Below are 19,553 nucleotides of genomic sequence, written 5' to 3' on the forward strand. Positions count from 1 at the left end.
TCGCTAACTCCTCCTAACACAGGAGCAGGTTCATATCAGATTGCTAACTCCCTAGCAGCTTCATAACAATAAAAAGTTAGCAAAGGATGGAATAAGTAACAGGGTCATTCATAAAGCCACATTAGGGCCTCATTGCACGATAAACTTGGTCTAATGTGCGACAGATGTATGCTATTTAACACAAGGCTTGTTAGTATTTAAATATGATAATGAGTATGTAAAGTACAGAAAATTATGCAAAGGGAGGACTCCTACTGCATTTTATGGTATAATATTGAATCCTAATACTGGATTTAACATGGGTATAATATTGAATACTAACACTGGATTTAACATGGGAATTAAAAACACCAGTTTAATTTGCAGTACAGGGCAAAAACGTTTTTGGCAACACTCTAGGAGCTATTGAAATGTCACTTGTCAACCAAAACATTTTTGTGTCCACAGTGCAGGGTCTCCCAGGTCAAGTATGCCCTGTTAGTGCTCAGTCAGCCACATTGTTAGCCACAGTTTGTCTTGAATATCACAAAGTGCATGGTTCATTTGAAGCTGGGGGCTGTGCATTTTTGGCCAATCCTATCTCTGGAGGACATAATATGGAACAGACAAGGACATGCACAATCATACCACAAGGTTGATGTCTTTCTGCAATGACATGTGTGGCAGCTATGATGTACAGCTTCGGTGTTAGAGGAGTGCTAGAAATGTGTAGCAATAGCTTGTTTGTGAAAGACATGGAAACATTATGTAGGAACTCCAGATGCAGTTTTCCATTCAGGAAGATTTAACCCAGCATAGGAAAGTGCTGTAGTGGACATATAGGGTCACAGTAAATGACAGCATGGACTTTGGGCTTGGGAATAACTTTTTAAGGTTCATGTCAAACTATAGCTTAGCTTCTAGTATGTAATAGCATGCTGTGGGTTGGCAGTAATATTACAAAGTCTCCTTTGCTGCAGAAGATTTGGGATATGGTTGAAGGACTTAGCTTCTCACACCTGTCACTATTTCCATAACAACAGCAGAGATGAGGTACAATGAAGTCCTATGTTCTACCTGCTGTGTAATTGAACATACCCTTGGAGTTGTCAAAAGTAGATTTTGCTGTTTGGACAAAACAGGGGGAGATTTCATGTATGCCCCAGACAGAGATAGCATTTGTCTGCTGTGTCTTTCATAATCTTGTTCTATATTATGGCACCCCAGTTGACCTCGTTCCAGATCTACCTAAGGATCCCCCATGTCCTCCTGCACATTCTGGAGGATCCTCAGGTAGATCACCACATGAACTGGCAGCCAGTTTTAGCAAAGTGTCATTCAATGATACTTTGCCTGTTAGCCATCTTTCCTGTTGCATGGGAGAGAGCCCAGAAGAGTGTTTCTGGCTTCTCCCATCTGTATCTTTCTTTAATTTACCAGTACTCTGTCTGGGTCAGTGTGCAACATAAAAGACTTAGGCCTAGTTAGACAACATAGTGATAATAGATCAATGGGTATAATATACAGTAGTACTCAAAGTAAACAGCAAATAAACCACAATACAAAGAGATGTGGCTGTTCTAATGTATTCATATTGATTGTCAGTCAAAAAGAGTCATGTCTCGCCATAGCATTTATGTAGGACTGCTATTACAGTGTGCATAGCTTGCGATAACTAGTGCCTTCTTGCTAGCCTCGTCTACGCCTTGGACCCTGTCTTAGCTCTCACATGTTGTCACATAGGTTTGATGGGACTCCAGCAAGGCCTATGACATGGAGGCCAAGTGTGTCAAGATGTGGTTACATAGTGCTAACTACAGCCAGATATCAACTCATCCAGCAAAGTGGATGAGTTGTGCTTCCTGTGCTTCCATCCTAAAGGTTGGAAGCACAGGATTCCTTGTGACTAAAGCCAGTGTGTGCTAATTAGGTGCACATACAGTGCATGCTGTGGTGCATGCATTGTTGTGGTAAGGAAGAAAATTATGAGCCCTACATCACCCCCAGGCACAGACAGAGACAGAGGCTTACATGGCACATCATTCACTCTTACATACCCATACACACACACACCCACACATTTGTTAGGAAATTGTAGTTTAAAGATTATCTCCAGCATTCTGGTAGCATGGCTGTTCCTGGCCTGTTCATCATCAACCTTCAATATGTGCCAAGCTTGTCCCTACCTAGGTAATGAGGTAGTCAGAGTCATGACTACTTACAGTTGATTGTCTACACCCGGCAATCTGACAGACATCAATTGGAAGCATATATGCTCACTGCTTCTTCTCTGTTACCTCCAGGTGTCAGGAACCAAAAAATGTATGTATTTCTACAAAATAATACTGAAAGAGCAGAAGACATCATGCTTACCACATGATACCTCTGGGAGCAGTTTGGTTATACAATTTGTACAGTGGCAGGCTTCTGAAAGAGGCTTGTGGTTGCCACATGAGCTCAACAGCTGACCAAACCTTCTCTTGCCTTACTGCTATATACAGAGCTAATGACTGAGAGTCTATCTGCATACCTGTCTTGGTCTCAGAACCCACAAATGCTAAAATGCACAAACACTAGAGGAGAAACATCCTATAGACAGCAACTCTGCAAATTTGGCCAAAAGTATTGGCTGCCATGTGGAAAACCAAGGGCCTCAAAACTGTGCCATACAGGCAGAGACCTGCATACTTATGAGGCAAAGTGGAAGCAAGTATTAAAATAATGTATGACAATAAAGGACATTAACAACACAGTAATCAGACTTTGCCTGGTCCTAAGTACTGGCAGGCTTCATCACATTCTGCTCTTAGGCAGTGGGGACTCTCTAACCTCCACACCACCAGGACTCCTCAGTTGGCACACTGCAGGCTCTCTGAGCTTTACATAGAGGCTACTTTCTGGGATGGCACTGTGTTTACAAATGTCCTACTGAAAAAGCTAATGTTATTCCTGCCTTTTAGGCAGAGTGAAGACAAATGGAAAAGGCCTCAATGTTATCTGAAAAAATTAATATGGACTCTGGAATCCCACAAGGATCATCTCTATCTGCTACCTTTTTTAACATCTATATGCTACCATTATGTAAACTACTATCTGGATTAGGTATTATCCACAAAATATATGCAGATGATGTGCAATTTTTAATTCTGATTAAGGATTCTATAGAAAAAACTTTGAAGCTGGTAGAGGTCTATATCTCAGCAATCTAGCATTTGTTGGTTCACATGAAACTGATTTTGAACCATCAAAAAACTGAGATTATATTATTAAACAGAAAACTAACATCAAACATGCCTGTTTATTTTAAAATAGATTGCATGCAAATTGAATTAACTAGTCATGCATGTGATCTGGGTATAATAATCGATGGTGAGCTCAACATGAAGAAACATATTAGATATAAAATTAGAGATGGCTACAATAAATTACATATTTTAAAGCACCTAAAACCTCTCCTCATGCATGAAGATTTTGGTTCAGTATTTCAAAACTTGATATTCTCTAATCTGGATTATTGTAATATTCTTTTATTTGGCATACCTGCAAGCACAATAATACTACTGCAACTATTACAGAATGCTAAAGCCAGGGTCCTGACTGGCTGCAGAAAGTTTGATCATATCACTCCAATTTTAATAGGTTTACATTGATTACTGGTAAAATTTAGAATTAACTTTAAAGTCCTTTGCTCTCCCATTCCCCTCTACACTGAACCCCTTCCACTGTAACCTATAAGTGGAGTGCTGGGGGGGGGGGGGTAGAGAATTTCTTTTTCATACAGCCCCCTACATAGGCTTCCTCTCTCTCTCTCCCTCTTGCACATACACTATCCCTCTGTCCCTCACACGCACGCCCAATCCCTCTCACACACATACACAATCCCTCACGTAGTCTCCCTCTCTCTCTGGCACTCACACTCACCTTCAGCGCACATTACCACACTTCTCTCTCACACAGTTAAAACGGGTGGGATTTTTGTCCCCTCCCCACCTAAGTCTTTGCTCTGCACTCACAAGAGCTTGCAAAGTTCCCACGCCAGTTGTGTCTGGGAGAGTGAGGAAAACACTCCATCCCCCCCCCCCTCGCAAAGGGCAGGCAGCAGGCACTGCAACAGATTTGGGACATGTTGCCTAGCTTACTTTGCTCTTTCTGGGAGACCTGTGCCTTTAAGAAATCTGATCAGGGGCTTGAGAGGGAGGAGGGAGCAGGGCTCTGGCTTTCACTTTCATCACAATGCTTTGCTTGGAGTGGGGGTGGAACGATGCCCATGTAAACTCTTCCCATGGTGGCTGAGACCCACGGGTGGGTTGACAGCACTGCCTTCACCCCCCCCCCCCCCCCCCGCAGTTGCGGGATATTTACTTGGCTTCTCCTTATCTGCGGGACTCAGGGGGTGGGGGAGGAGGGTGAGCTGTTCTCTGTTCAGCTCTTTGCGCTTTGGCTGCTATAGGCTGCAGCTGCTTGTGATCTTTTCACAACCGCTTTCTACTGCATTTGCTCTGCTCTGGCCATCCCAACTCCCTCCCCCCCTTCCCCGGCGGTGGACGGACTGGCTCGGCAACTCTTCTACCCTTTCCTCTTCCTGTGTGTAACTGTCCGGTAGTCCCTACTCCCTCCGCCCTTCCCCAACGGGGGAGGAATGGGCTGAGCCATTTCTCAGAGCGGCGACTCGTCTACCCTTTCCTCCTCCCCTCTGTGACACCCAGCACATAGCGCAGAGCTCAATGGTCCGCACGTGCACGATAGAGCTGCTCTCTACTGTGCATTTGCGGGCCGTTGGTCAGAGCCCATTTATATTATAGATAGCGTGTGTTGCTTGTACGTCCAACAGATGGCACTGTTTTTCCAAAAAAGCATGTTTTTACCTGGGGGTCCATCTATATAATATAGGTATATAAAAACACACGTGTATTCGAATGCAATGTTGTGTCAAAATTTCAAAGCAATTGGTGAAGAACTTTCGGAGATTTAAATTTTGAACAAATGAACATTTACATTTATTTATGTATTTATTTATTTGGTGGTTTTTATATACCGAAGTATAGCAAGCTGCCTTCACTCCGGTTTACAGGTAAACAACATAATACAGATAAACAATAGAACTGTATACATTATTAGCACTAATCAACTTAACATATTATAAAAAACAGGTAAACTGAACAAAGGTAATAGTGTGGACATTCAGGTGATGATTAACAAGTTGCATAAAAGTGGGGGTTCCGGACCCCGGCTGAACGACCTCCTGCAGTCGATCTCCTGCCGGTGCCATTTTCCGTACGGAAAACGATTTGTGGCAGGAGATCGCTCCCGGACCCCCGCTGGACCCCCAGGGACTTTTGGCCAGCTTGGGGGGGCCTCCTGACCCCCACAAGACTTGCCAAAAGTCCAGCGGGGGTCCGGAATGACCTCCTGCAGTCGAATCGTGTTGGTCTATGGCCGCCGCCATTTTGCAAAATGGCGGTGCAGAATGGCGCTGGCTGAAGACAACACGATTCAATCGCAGGAGACCGTTCCGGACCGCCGCTGGACCCCCAGGTAATTTAAGGCATTTGGGGGGGGGGGGTTCGGGAGGGTGGGGGATTTAATTTAAAGGGTCGGGGGTGGGTTTTAGGGTGTTTTAGTGTGCCGGTTTTCCTGCCCTCCCCCTTCCCCCGATTTAGCTACGGACCGCCGCTGGACCCCCAGGTAATTTAAGGCATTTGGGGGGGGTTCAGGAGGGTGGGGGATTTAATTTAAAGGGTCGGGGGTGGGTTTTAGGGGGTTTTAGTGTGCCGGTTCACGATTTTAACGATTTTCACGATACTCTAAACACCCAAACGGCGACAATACGATTCCCTCCCCCTCCCAACCGAAATCGATCGTTAAGACGATCGAGGACACGATTCACATCTCTAGCACCAGATGGAATTGCCAGGTTTATATTTTCACATAGATGATTTGTAGCTGGAAAAGTTTAAATTCTGTTCAAACAAGGACAAATTTGAAATGGGACATCTAATCATCTCATAGAACTCTTAACTTCAATGTATGCAGGCATGATCAATATAAACCTAATACAATGATGTAATATTTCACTCACAGCAATAACTAAGTCGAATGAAGTACATTTTATTGTGTCACACTTTTCCTTCTAAGACAAGTTGTTGATAGAATATGTGAAGGACATGGTAAGAACTACTACAAACTAATAATTTGTTCTGATGTTTCAAATGTCACAGATCATTTAATCCATTGTTCTTAATCCATTTTATAGGTTGTAATACTTATCTCTTTTGGTTCCGACACTTTGGGATTTATATAATGTGTTGTCTGCACAGTCACAGACAATTTAACTTTCTTAGAATATATTAATTTATGCTACTGCTATAAAAGATCTAAATTAAATTCCCCACAGGGATTTTAAACAGCTATATTAGGACATAGAAAGTAATTTTTTCTTGCAAGCAAGAGAGCCTACAATAATGACTGCAGAATAACATTTTGATTATGACAGATGTTAGGAAGATAAAAGAAGAATTTTTAATGGGCTTTGAGTATTTATCATATTTTTGTTCTTTAAAATATGCAGAATGAAAGGAGCTATCAATTTAGAAATAGATTAAACTAGTTGGTTTTTATATGTTGTGCTTCTTAATTAGCAGACACTTAAATACAATACTTAAAAGTATTAATGTACACTTAATTAACAGTTTATTTAGAGCAAGTGTATTTAATTAAAACAGATACAATAGTATCCAGTAGTGGACAGTCATCCTTTCAGGGATATTTTTGCCATTAGAGTTTATCACTAACATAATTTTATGGGTTTAGCATAGTATGATATGCTGAGATCTGTATGCCAATGATAAATAATATGTCATACACAAATTAATGACTATCAGCTCTCATTCACAAATATCAGAAAAATAAATAGTGCAATGGTATTCATTCCAAGCACTCAACGGCCACAAACAAATTATGTTTTCAAGATAATCCCTAATTAATTTGCATAATAGATTTGCATACAATGGAGGCAGTGAACATGCAAATCTATTTCATGCTTATTCGTTAGGAATATTCTGAAAACTTGACTTGTTTGTGGCCCTCGAGGGCTGGTAATGAATACCACTGCACTGGTGGGTTACCAACAATGTCATACATTAGAAATTTAGATCAGTGTCAAATAATACTAGTGCAAAATGTGCTATGGTGACAGAAGCACTGTCCAGAAATGCTGATGTCACTTTTATAGTATTTGACAATGTATTGATTATTTTTTGTTGAACATTTTGGGAGAGCAAATCAAATAGAGAATTTTTATTAAGAGACTTTCAGAAACTATTTTTGGGATTTATTTAATTTTGGACTTTATTTGAAAAAGTGAAAATAAAAATAGACTTCCATCATCTGAATAATTATTCTGTATGCATTAGTGCTTGAGTCAACATAGTGCATTCGTCACTATTATATGGAAACAATTTCATTTTCTATATTGGAATTTTTGATAATACCTTGCAATGATTCAGAACTTAAAGGGAATTGTACTTAAAGGCTTTTTATATAGTATATGAGGGAGATATATGAACCAATTTTGTAATATTTCAAGATAATTGCAGTCAGCCATACTTCTAGTTATGTCAGATAGCTGAAGCAGAAACGGTTGCTGAGTGTTGAGTACTGAGCCAGGATCACATAGCAGATCACTATTCATTATGGGATTTATTTTAAAAGCGTTGCCAATGCTAAAAGGCCATTATATGTATCTGAACCACATGTGAGCAACACATTTTTTAAAAGCCTGAAATTACATGCAATTATACGTGGGCATGTTCTCTCACATTAGCTTGATGGACTCTATAACAGGGCACCATCAAGCTAGGGTAAGTTAACAGTACAAAATTTCATCTTTTTGAGACTTTCCTCACTCCAAATGATGTCAAATCTTCACCAAGGTGTACTGTGCTGTTCGTACATCTCATTCTACATGTGAAAGTGGCCCCTAAACCACCACCAACATCTCACCTCAGCCTATTAGGTGGCCCTCCTATGGAGATATCTATATAGGTGTACACAGTGAGGCTCGCTCGCAATCGCGCGCTCTCTCTCTCTCTCTCTCACTCAGCACAGAGAGGGCCGAAATGCAATTCCTAAAATGTATCGCGAATTGCGTTATAGCCATTTCGCACATATCACACAGCCTAAGGCCAGGAAAAAAAGGTGTAGTTATTTCCAGTGTTAAAACTGTGCGATATTGCTCCTAATTTAACTAAATCCTGCCCAAACTCCTCCCCAATCCCACCCCCCAAAACATTTGCATTTGCGCTATGCATTACCATACGTTTTGCGTGCGTTATCGCATACATTAATGCCATAATGCATTTTGATGAATGATAGGGTTAATGTTTAGAACACAATGATCATGATTGTATAACCTGTTGTAGTGGGTGTCTGAGTCTTTTGGGGGTAATGATGGTTGGGTCCTGGTGGTTCATATGGACAGGCCGCTATGGCTGTTATGAGCCTGGGTGATATGTGGCTTGATGCAAGCCACCCCAAGTCCACACCCACCCTATACCAGCCACACCCGTTCAGTCACATACACTCTCCCACTAGCCAGCACCCCCTAGCCACACACACCTTGCTACGCCCACAATCATATACATACACCTCACAACACAGCAGTATTATGTTGCATTATGTAAATTTAACTTATACATAATAAAAACATCTAAACCTTGAAGATATACTGTTTTGCCGTATTAAATTTAATACGTAAAAAAATGCCAAAATTTTATAGTTCACACCACAAAAACAATTTATCCTTAGTACCTATCAAATACATCTAATCACCAAAAAACTAAACACTTACATTGCAATTTATAAACATCCAGGATCAGAAGCCCTAAATATATTGGATCACAAATATCTCTTTGACTTTTTAAGCCTCATTATCAATTTGAAATCAATTAGCAAGCAACAGATGTATTGCATACAAATGTATTTCAAATTGATAATGAGTTTTAAGGAGGCAAAGAGAAACAGTTTAAACAAATAACCATGGTTAATTTGTCTCTCTCATTTATATGATTCTAGATATTTTCAATTAAAGGCTATGATCAGTACCAGAAAATATTTACATATCCTTTGTTGTCTGATTGAAATTGCCACTTTCAATTAGTTTAATAATAGAATAATTACAATTCACTTCTCGTGGAAAGTGCTTATCCCTCCCCATGATAACACAATTGCAATCCAAATTATAGGTATTGATTGCTACTGTAGTAAAAATCTACCTGCAGAGTCAAGCCATCATGGCATTTAGTCATCAGCAGAACTGAACAAATTAAGTCCAAGAATATAAATAATTAGTAACATATTTTTTATCCTTTCCAGAGCAACTATTTGCTGGAGGTGAATACAGAAGGAATCATGTATTTTGACGCATGTTCCCAGAAATTTCAGAGTATATATATATGACTTTTACCAAATAAACTAGTCTCATCTTGTGCAATTTTAAAAGTCACTTCAAAGCCTTAGTTTTGCAGTGAGAAGGGTTATGCATTTCCTTCCATGGCTCAGCAGCACAGGAGAGGCTGGCACTGACACAAGAGTCTGGGTAGAGTTTGCATCTATGCACATACTTTTATATTTTGAAAAGCATACATACAAATTTCCTTGAAAACATTTCCACACAAAGTATCCAGTTAGTTGGAAGTTATCGAACAACCATTGCTATAAAAAAAATATTGCACACTTAATCACAGGGAGATTTAGGTTTTATGGTATAGTTCATATTTAGAGCCAAACTTTCAAACATGTCAAAATGGCCCTGTATACAGAATGTGTATGTAGGGGTCTGCAGAGATTTGATCAAATATTTTAGAAACTGTGTAGAACCATCTATGCAGGTTTTAAAATACACTTATATAATCACACCTGCTCTTGAGCTGATTGGCATATTCTGACCACAATTGACCCAACCCCCTAAGGCAATCAGGCACTATCCTCTTAGGCCTTTTTTGCTAAGTAAATAGTTATGTCCTAATTTTTCCTTTTCATATACCTTTTTAAAATTATATAGATAGATAGATAGATATAGATATAGACAGATATATAAATATATATGGATAGATCTCAGAGAAAGAGATAGATTCATATTTTTCTACATATTTGATAAAAAGTTATTATTTGTAACCTTTGTATGTATGGATTCTTCTTTTCCATGCTTGGTACCATATCATCCCAGAGTCAAACCACTTTCAGGATAGCCGACTGCACTCACGCTCATACCCACACACTAGGTAGCATGTAGCTATGATTCCAGCTCTTTCCATTAACCTCTGTCCTCCACTCTTCTACTATATCAGCAGCTTTAGTCGAGCCCCCAGAATATAAAGGTGTCAAGTGAAGGCAAAACTCTTCCGAGTATCCTTGCTCTAAAAGCCATAACACTACTCATTTATAAGTCTCCACTTAGGTCTTACCTCCTCTAAGAGCCAGAGGTGTATGTATATGTATTATTTATTTATTTTTTAGCTTTTCTATACCGACGTTCCTGTAAAATATACATATCACATCAGTTTACAATGCAACTTAAACGTTCGCTCAGGGCGATACAAAGAACAGAGGTGGCAATTAACAGAAAAACGGGTCATAACATAACATATCCTAACATGATAACTCAATGCAAATCATCTCAAAACAGATGAGATGAAAACTGGGTAAGAACTAAGCCACAAACACAGAGTTAGCCTTTAAAGGGTTATATCTTGGCTGCAACAAAACTACTATCATGCAATGGGGAGACAAGGTGTTGAAGAACAATGGCCTTTTCACTACAGGAAACCTTACAGCAGAAAAGAGTTGTTATATAGATGTGCAGTTAGGAATTATTTTCAATAGAAGCTGTCTGCATCAAGTTCAAATCATCCACCTCTATCTTTCAAATGATAGCAATGTAAAGGAAATTAATAGAGCCCAAATCCAGTCTTAACCCATGGTTGATATGGAAAAACTGGAGTTAAACAGATGTCTCAAGTAAATAGAGGCCTAATCCTCATCTTCTTTCTGTGTACACTGGTTTACCACATAGGAATGAGCCAGCTCTCCACTACAAGGGTCTCAGCTCACTAAAATCCCTTCATCATCTTTCCAACACAGAACATCTCATGAAACTCCAAATGCCTATGGAAATCTGACAGCCCTTTCAGCATTTCCCCCAGAGCCCCTGTCTTCTACCTGACATGTAGGCAAAATCAGTTTTTCAAGGCATTCTCAAAAGAAAGGGACACAGCTGTAACACAGGGGGAAAAAAGAGAGGATAACATTTAAATACAATTAAAATAATCTGTCTGGAGGAGCCTTTTCTTGGGCTGAAACTTCAGTTCCCAGGAGCCACTTTCATCTCTGCTGTCTTCCTACATCTATCATTCCTTGCCAATGTGTATGTGAACTTTGAGTGCACACTCAGTTTTTAAAAATGCTTGCAGGGAAATTCCAGCCTAGGCCAGTCCAAGCTATCTATGCCCCCCCCCTTCCCAAAAGGAGTGGATGTCCCAGGAAAATAAATAATATATGTCCTATGCACTAGGAGTGTGCACGCCAGAAAATGTCATTTCATATCATATCATTTGGAGGTTGATTTGTCATTAAAAGCTTACCTTTATTTTGTTATACATTTCAGAAAGAGTGAGCACTATTTCTGCATAGTGTACACTATTTGGAAACAGTGTGAACTGTTTTCACATAATATAGACTTTTCTGAAATAGTACAAACTAAAAGCAATGGAAGAAAAAAAATAAAATTTCATGTTTCCTCCCTATTGTTTTGTTTTGAAAATGAAAAGAAATGACATAAACAATGTTGTTGACATTTGTTTATGTAATTTCAAACAATTGCACATCCATAATGCACATATATATTAGAGATGTGAATCGAAACCGGTATCGGTTCGGATTCCGGTTCCGATTCACATCGTTAAATTTTTATCTTGCAGTCCAATCGGGGTTTTTTTTTATCGGCTTCGCCCGAGCCGATAACCAAAAAATACAGCCGACTCTTTAAAATGATTTTGTTAGTATCCCCCCACCCTCTGGAACCCCCCCAAATTTTTTAAATACTTGGTGGTCCAGCGGGGGTCCCGGGAGTATTCTCCCGTGCTCAGGCCGTCGGCTGCCTGTAAACAAAATGGCACCGATGGCCCTTTGCCCTTAGCATGTGACAGGGTATCTGTGCCATTGGCCGGTCCCTGTCACATGGTAGGAGCAATGGATGGCCGGCGCCATCTTTAAAAATGGCGCTGGCCGTTAATATGTCCATTTCGAATTGTTTCCCCGCTAAAATTAAATTAACTACAACCCCCCACCCTCCTGACCCCCCCAAGACTTACCAAAACTCCCTGGTGGTCCAGCAGGGGGTCCGGGAGCCATCCCCTGCACACACACCCTTGGTGCTGGTTTCAAAATGGCGCTGATAGCCTTTGACCTACTATGTCACAAGGGTTACTGGTGCCATTGGTCAGCCCCTGTCACATGGCCATTGGTGCCATCTTGTGCTCCTACCATGTGACAGGGGCTGACCAATGGCTGACCATCAGCCCCTGTGACATAGTGAGGGCAAAGGTGATCGGCGCCATTTTGAGTACTGGCATCCGACGGCCAGAGTGCAGGAGGTCGCTCCCAGACCCCCGTTGGACTTTTGGAAAGTCTTGTGGGGGTCAGGAGCATCCCCCAAGACTTGCCAGAAGTCCCTGGTGGTCCAGTGGGGGTCTGGGAGTGACCTCCTGTACTTGGACCGTCGGCTGCCAGTAATCAAAATGGCGCTGATAGCCTTTGCCCATACTATGTCACAGGGGCTACCGGTGCCATTGGTCAGCCCCTGTCTCATGGTAAGAGCACAAGATGGTGCCAATGGCCATGTGACAGGGGCTGACCAATGGCACCGGTAGCCCCTGTGACAAAGTAGGTCAAAGGCTGTCAGTGCCATTTTGAAACCAGCACCGAGGGTGTGAGTGCAGGGGATGGCTCCTGGACCCCCCGCTAGACCACCAGGGAGTTTTGGTAAGTCTTGGGCGGGGGGGGGGGGGGTCAGGAGGGTGGGGGTTGTTTAAATTGGTTTCTTTAGGCTGCTAAATAATTCGGCGAAGATTCATGTATTTGTGGGGAATCGCGATACGTCTCGCTTCCCCACGAATACAACGAATATGGCCACATCCGTTGCAGATTGCCAATACGTAGGGACCGAATGCACACCCCTAGCAGAAATGTTATGCGTGCCATTTGTGGCAGACCCGTGGCACGGCCCTCACCTTTCCACAAGGACTCCAGCCTCTGGTTTCTCCTCGCTGGCAGCGGTGGGCCGCCAGCTCCGTCCTCGGGCCTCCCCCTGTGCCTCCAGCTCTGCCACAGTTCCCGGCATTCCCACTCCTGATGCCACTGCTCATCAGGCCTCTCCACATGGCCCGCAGAGAGACGCCACCACTCTCACCATGCCCCTCCCAAGGTGCACACGCATGCATCGATGATCCTTATGTAGGGACCGCAGCGGGAACCTGGCTGCGGCCCTGGGTGATGATGTCAACCTATTCATAGTATTTAAGCTCAGGCTCCACGCCATATTGTTGCCTTTGCAACAGGCCTCCTCGCTGGTTGAGTACTCGTTGCTACTAAGAGATTCGTTTCTTCCCTGCGCTCCTGTTCCTTGTTGTTCCTGGTTCCTGTTTCCTGTTCCTGTCCTGCTTATGCTTCGGATTGACTAAACGGACTTTGACTTTGCTTCGCCCAACTACACTGCAGCCTATCTCAATATCCGGACCTTTGCTTAGTTTGACTACCCTACAGCCTATCCCCAGACCCAGACCTCTGCTTCACCTGACCATGCTTCAGCCTATCTCCAGACCCAGACCTCTGCTTCGCCTGACTTCGCTACAGCATATCTCCAGCCCCAGATCTCAGCTTGTCCGACTATATATTGCCTATCTCCAGATCCTGACCTTTGCTTCGTCTGACTATGCTATTGACTATCTCTGTGATCAGACCTCAGCTTTGCTTGACTATGCTCTTGACTATCTCCATGTTCAGACCTCAGCCTTGCTTGCCACTGCCTCTGGATTGCTGCCTGTCCTGACTCAAGCCTGCCATTGGACACCTCTTCTGCCTACTCCCTGGATGTGGATTCATCAGGCTTCGGCCTACATTTGCTCGAGCGCCCTCTATCTGCCTGCATTCCATTGGTGCCCGAGTTTCCAGGACATTATCTAGTCCAGAGTAGAACTGTACCATCTCTTGCCTGCTGTCTTTGGGCTGAACCAACTTCTCCTGCAACTATATACAGAGGCCCACCTAAGTCCTGCTGACCCTGGCACCCAAAGGCTCAACCCATGGGGAATGAGGGCTGGTATAGATGAAGCTCTAGCAACCTCTGCCTATCAGCCCACTCCACCTGCTGACGGTGAAGACCAGTAGGTCCTTACCTACAGGTTGCGTCAATCCCACCTCGGCCCAAGGGTCCACCTCCGACGCAGCAAGAAATCTGTTTGGAGTAGGCTGAATATCAATTTTTGAGTGTGGGATTGTGACATGGAGGGGGTTGTAAAAGACAAAATCCATAGAGTGACCTCGAGAGTATGTAGAATCCTTGATAAGCTATTTCCATCCTAACTGGACATGGCATCTAAGAAGGAAATGTTAACAGAGGAAGGAGGGGACAGATTTATATGCAAATTGAAATCACCGACTAGAACAGTTTGGGTAAGATTTGTAGGCAGTGTAGAGATTATTTCAAGAAAACTGGGTATATTCTTCTTCTTTCTTGATAGCAGGGAGGACTGGTTTGCCTCTGGCCCCCCTTTTACTTCCAGGGATACCTCAGCACAGGTTCTCACTCTCTGGGTTTTCTCCCTGTGTTTGCGTTCAGGGTTTGTGTCTCCTCTTCTTCTGGGGATCCATTTCTTGCCTCCTTGCTCCCTTTTGGTTTTAGGTTCACTCTCCCAGAGGGTACATTCCTTTCTTTCTTCCTTCAGGGCTATCCCAGGGGTCTGTTCTTCCTAATTTCGTTTTTCTCCTTTCTCTTCCTTGCCCCCTGTCTTATACTTCCCAGCTGATAAATATTCATAAGCTCATGCATAAGCTCATGGTGGGTGGAGGGTCTTTTGCCCGCAGTGCAGGTCCTTTCCCCCCTCCCCATTACTTCAGGAGGAATCCTGCCATGTTGCAGGTCCTTTTTGGGGGGAGAACTGCCATGTCTGTATGCCAAGCTGTGTGACAGAGTGTTAGCATTGTCTCAGACTGCTCCACCTCTTCCTTCCATGGGTGTGGGTCTTCATTACCTTCTGCACTCTGTTTTGGCCGTACCATGACTCCTGCTTAGGGCTTAAGTAATATGGTCTCTTCTGTCTATTTTTTTTATTTGCACAGGAACTGACAAACAGGCACATCTGATAAGGTATCCTTCAGTGTATCAAGACAAGGCCTCTTGCTTCCAGTAATGCAATGCAGTTTAAAGTTCACCTGGGTAAAATTCCTTCTCTTGCTATAACAGCGTCTGGGGCCTGTCAGAATTTGGCCTGTACATGGCAATTATAATTCATAATTGGTGCATCATTGGTAAACAGGAGATATCTCCCTTCAGTAGCATAACTATTTGCTATTCTTCTGTCCTTTGAACTTACTCATTTTTCCATGCAAGATTGCCATTACTACATATAGGGCCTTCTTACACCATCTCCACCTCCGATTTCCCTGTTGGCTTCAATATACTTGTATTTCCTTGTTGTACTATTAACAAATTCATTAGCACTATTTCTTGAAGTATAATGATAATAGTTTATCGATGTTGACTCTATAAAGAAGGCCTTTTCATAAACTGGTCCTCACTGTATGACTGACATATTGGAGACTCACTTGTACAGAAAAAGCACACAAAAACACATCAAAGGTCTGAGCTATGTGCATAGGGGAAAAGAACAAATGATACAAGAAAGGTAAGAGAACTAGCAAGCAATCCTAAAGCTCTTAAAACTACTACACACATTGTCACAAAAGATAAACTTATCTTTACCTCAACAAAAATACAAAATAGAAGCATCTGCCAAAATTACAGGAACTTTTGTATATACTCATCAATTCCTGAGAATCTGAGACAAACCATAAAACATCAGATTTCATTGTAAGCACAGATCGATCTGATTGCTTTACCTGAGATGGAACATAAGCCAGCTCTCAGAAAGTTCACCGATCCTTAGATTAATTCATGCATACAGATTTATTACAGTCATTTGTCTGCCAATGCAAACAACAAATCACTGTTTCAGTGCATTTCTGGTTATTTTGCTCACTAGCATAAACTGGAGTGAAGTATGGAGATTCTAGAAATTGATTTTTGCAAATACCTTTTGAAACAAATACAAATTAGTATTTTCCAAGTAGGAAATAAGATATTCTAATTGTTGTTTCACAGAACACAGCTTCAAGTGAATAACTTATCTAATCATTCATAGAGTATGATAAAACCCATGAAACAAAATAATGGGACAACAAAATTATTAAAAAGTAATTTTGGAATTCCAAGATGTCACAGCTATAGCAGTTTGCTGCAAGAATTCTTTCTGATCAGCATTTATTTTTCTTTAACTCACCTATGGTCAAGTGAAAAGGGAAGACCAGGGTCTTCCCTACAGTTTCTGCATTCTCTGTTTCAACCAGCCCAAACAATTTGGATTTTACTCATGCAGGGACCACAGTGATGAACTCTGAGGCAGCTTCCTTGGGGATACTCCTTGGGGAAGGTTTGCTAATGGGTTCCACGGACTTGGACACTACTCTGAGCCTAGAGATGAGGATTCTCCCAGCATTGCAGATAACATTGAAACTCTGAGACCTAAAGGAATGAGAACCTCCAGAATAGCTGTAGTTGGCTGTACTCAGCAAAGGAAATCAGCAGTTCACTGTGGGGAAATTTAAGAGGATTTGAAGGACATGTAGGCAATATAATGCCAGGTGATGGCTCAGAGAAGATGGTTTTGTTGGGGGACTGTAGACTTGAATGTTCAGGAACAGCTGGAACCCCTGACTTCTTTTCAGCTAATGCCAGTAAGATCTCAATCCTTTAGTTTAGAAAGGGTATAGAAACTAAAGCAGACTTGGAAACATTTTTAACTTTCAACTATATATCCAGTTACAAAAATATCCAGGAAGAACTAGGATTCTTGAGAATGAAATGAAGCATTGCAACAAAAGTCAAAATGTTTTAGAAATAAGAGAAAAATCTGGAAAATGAATATAATTTGGTAAATGATATTGATAATTGTTTTGCATAACAAACTGGAGAAACCTTAAAATGGTTACAGTTTCTCTTTTGGATATGCTTAAAAGATACTGCTTTAAATATTGAAAATTCTGAGACTCTCCAGTCTTCCTTCCATCAATTAAGAAGAAAGATGAAGAGGAAGCTGCTCAGGCCCCGCCAATTCTCCTTTGACTCTTTTGATTTCATTGGAGCTTTGGATAAGTCTGGGGTGGAGATAATTTTACCTATTATATAACAGAAACCCAAGGCCACTCTGACACGAAGCTGGAGAGTACAACACAGCTGATGACCACATGGTCATGGGACTACTGGCTGTGATCTGGAGAGTAATGTGGCCTCTGACCAAAGCATGGCATACATAGTGTGGGTCTGAGCTGGCTAGGGTGGCCTATTGTCACCATTCTGGGGTAGGGCACAAGAGCACTGGTCAAGTCCAGGCCTAGCCTATGTCCTCGCTGCCCCACCACTGGCATATGATTTATAATAACAATAATAGCATGAGACACCCAACTATTTGCTTCTGGTGCCATTCCTCCCACTCATATGTGCCCTTTCTGGCATCTCTTGGCTGATCCTCCTGGCTCTGTATGCAGTCTATTACAACTGGGACATTGCTGCAATGCTTCCTCGCTTTGGTTCATCTGGCATATCCTGCTAGTCCCTCAGACTGCTGCTGCATTACTTAAGGTGTTCTGCCTTGTATATGTGCAGTCCTGTGGCCTGCTAGCCTACTCCAAAGACCTAGCTGCCTCTATCTGAGTCACGAGCTGCTCTGGGTGGCATTGTTATCATGGAACCCATCAAGCCCAGCATCCTGTTTCCAACAGAGGCCAAACCAGGCCACAAGAACCTGGCAAGTACCTACTTTATTTTACCTAATTTAAATAACCATTCAGCCATATCACTTAACAGAGACATAGGTGATCAATATCAATACCCTTACTTGTCCATATCTTCAAAGGGCTGTTTGGCCTGGAGAAGAGACATCTGAGAGGGGATATGATAGAGCTCTACAAAATCATGAAAAGACTTGAATGGGTAAATGTGAATTAGTTATTTACTCTTTTGGATAATAAAGGACTAGGGGGCACTCTATGAAGTTATTAAGTAGCTCATTTAAAATAAATCCCAGAAAATTCTTTTTAACTCAACATATAATTAAGTTCTGGAATTCAATGCCAGAGGATGTGGTTATGTCAGTTAGTGTATTTGGGTTTAAAAAAGGTTTGGATAAGTACCTAGAGCAGCAGTCAATATGGATTAGTAGCTTGGGATCTATTCATCTAGGGGTAGATTTGGCGTGTGCATGTAACAAAAATCCCGGGTGGCGCACTCATGGGGGGGGGGGGGTAGAATTTAGCTAATTCACGCAGCGACACATCGGGGCCTTCCCCAGTTCCCTCCCAGTCCTCTCCAATTTAGGAGCAAACTGGGAGGGAACTTTCCTACCCTCTACTCTAATCTCCTTTTCCCTTCCCTTCTCCTCCTCACCCTCTAAAACACTTTTTCAAATGTTATTACCTTTTATTTTGCAAGTGACTTCAGGGCCTGATCTGAAGTAACTTGCATGCGCCAGCTGGTGCGTGAGGCTCTGGGACAGTGAGGAATGGCGCTGTCCTGGGCCACCCCGCTCTGCACCCCCGAACCACCCTCTTTTAAGGCCCCAGCACTTACTCGCATCCTGGGGTTTAAGCATGTGGCCAGGCCCGTTTGAAAATTGGCCCGGCACACGTAAGGCCTGGCCACGCACGTAAACCCTGGGTTTTACGCATGCCGGAGTTTTAAAATCTGGCCTTCAATGTTTGGGTATTTGCCAGGTACTTGTGACTTGGATTGGCCACTGTTGGCCACAAGATACTGGGTTTGATGGACCCTTGGTCTGACCCAGTATGGTATATCTTAAGTTCTTACGTTCTTATGTTCTTATGTTCACTGAAGATTGTAGAGGAAAAAAGTGTACAAAAATTTAAGAAATCATGGGACAGGCATAGAGGATTCTTAAGTCAAAGTGATAAAGCCAGCGATGATATGGGGTCTACAGTATTATTCAACAAAAGCAGAGACCTTTTCTAATGATACCAAACACAACAAAATGAAAAGGAAAAAAAATATTAAAGAAAGTTCAAAGTGCTTTAAACATATGTATTCAAATCTTAATGAATACTAGGGATGTGAATCGTTTTTTGACGATTTAAAATATCGTCTGATATATTTTAAATCGTCAAAAATCGTTAGAGCCGCGATACAATAACAATTCCCCCGATTTATCGTCAAAAAATCGTAAATCGAA

The sequence above is a fragment of the Rhinatrema bivittatum genome, chromosome 6 (assembly GCF_901001135.1).
Source record: "Rhinatrema bivittatum chromosome 6, aRhiBiv1.1, whole genome shotgun sequence".
NCBI lineage: Eukaryota > Metazoa > Chordata > Amphibia > Gymnophiona > Rhinatrematidae > Rhinatrema > Rhinatrema bivittatum.